The sequence below is a fragment of the Pygoscelis adeliae genome, unplaced genomic scaffold (assembly GCF_000699105.1).
Source record: "Pygoscelis adeliae isolate BGI_AS28 unplaced genomic scaffold, ASM69910v1 Scaffold390, whole genome shotgun sequence".
NCBI lineage: Eukaryota > Metazoa > Chordata > Aves > Sphenisciformes > Spheniscidae > Pygoscelis > Pygoscelis adeliae.
The window spans coordinates 449,813-450,913 of record NW_008823921.1 but is presented as its reverse complement, the minus strand read 5'-3'; the positions used below and the strand labels follow the sequence as shown (position 1 = coordinate 450,913).

Sequence of the window (1,101 nt, the reverse complement as noted above, 5' to 3'; positions counted from 1 at the left end):
CCCCCCCCCGGGAACTCGTTGGAGCAGCCACAGCAGCAAGTTTGCAGGTTTTTTTTTTTATTTTGAAGGCCCCTAACCCATGATGGAGCAAGCAGAGGATGGGGCACCAGCACGTAGCGATGGGGCCTGGAAAAGAAAGGGTGTTGCAAAGCAAATGGCGCTTTCCGTGACTTGCCCTGTCGGTTCTGCAGCCTCAACCGCAGCCCGTGCACCGGGACACAGAGCCGGCCAGGTGCTGGTGGGCTCTGCTTCACCGTCCTTCTTCGCCTCCCGGCTGGACTAGAACAAAGCAGGGAGTCTCGAACCCGCTTGCCGGAGAGCAAGGCGGCTCCAGCCCTGCACCCTCCGCGTTTCCCTGCATGACCGAACGTCCCAGGGAGATCCCCATGGCAAGGCTGGGGTGAGAACGTGCCCCAGATGCAGCTGCGGCATCTTCTGTTTCCCCGCTGGGGTTGGGATCTCTTTGGGCAGAGCTGGTGAAGCTGCCAGCACCGCCCGGCTCCTGCGCTCACCTCCGCTTTGGCAGGGGAACCGCGGAGTCATCTCCCACCGGTGGGGAGGAGAAGGGCTCTTTGGAAAGCCGCTCTGCCCCTGCGTAAGCCCTCATTGCTTATTGTCACGGAAGAAACACAACGGCCTTTGTCCTGCCCGAGTACAACGCCCTGGTGCTCAGCTGCCCCAACAATGCCTCCTTGTCTGTCACATCCATTTCCAACACTCGTGATCGCAAGATATGTGTTGGGGAGAAACATGGAAAGGAAAAAGCCTGGTGTGCTCCGGGAGTGGGAGGTGGCATGCGCGAGCTGCCCTGCTCCGGCTGCTGGGGGGAGAAAAGCAGGAGCCCTTAGGAGAGAGGTTGTGGGGAGCAGTGGGTCTCGGTGGATGGGAGCTGTGCCAGCGTTTAACACTGCTGCCAAAGGAAACGGTACAGCCCAAGCAGGGGCACCGGAGAGGTGGGACCAGGCTTGGGGTTGAAGGGTCCCTTCTCCTGCTCTTGCCTCCTTCCTGATGCTCCTGCAAGGCACCCCCTGGCAGCATCCTTCCCTGGCCCTTCCCTGAGCGTTTGTTCCCGTGTCACAACCGGCTCAGCCATGCCCAGGG

The 1,101-nt window shown here is 60.9% G+C and overlaps 1 protein-coding gene across 1 annotated transcript in view; it reads right to left on the bottom strand.

The window, feature by feature from the left end:
• The window catches only part of PLLP (plasmolipin), a 4,497-nt gene that overhangs the window by 1,734 nt on the left and 1,662 nt on the right, over positions 1–1,101 (bottom strand). The gene's annotated exons all lie outside the window — the stretch shown is intronic.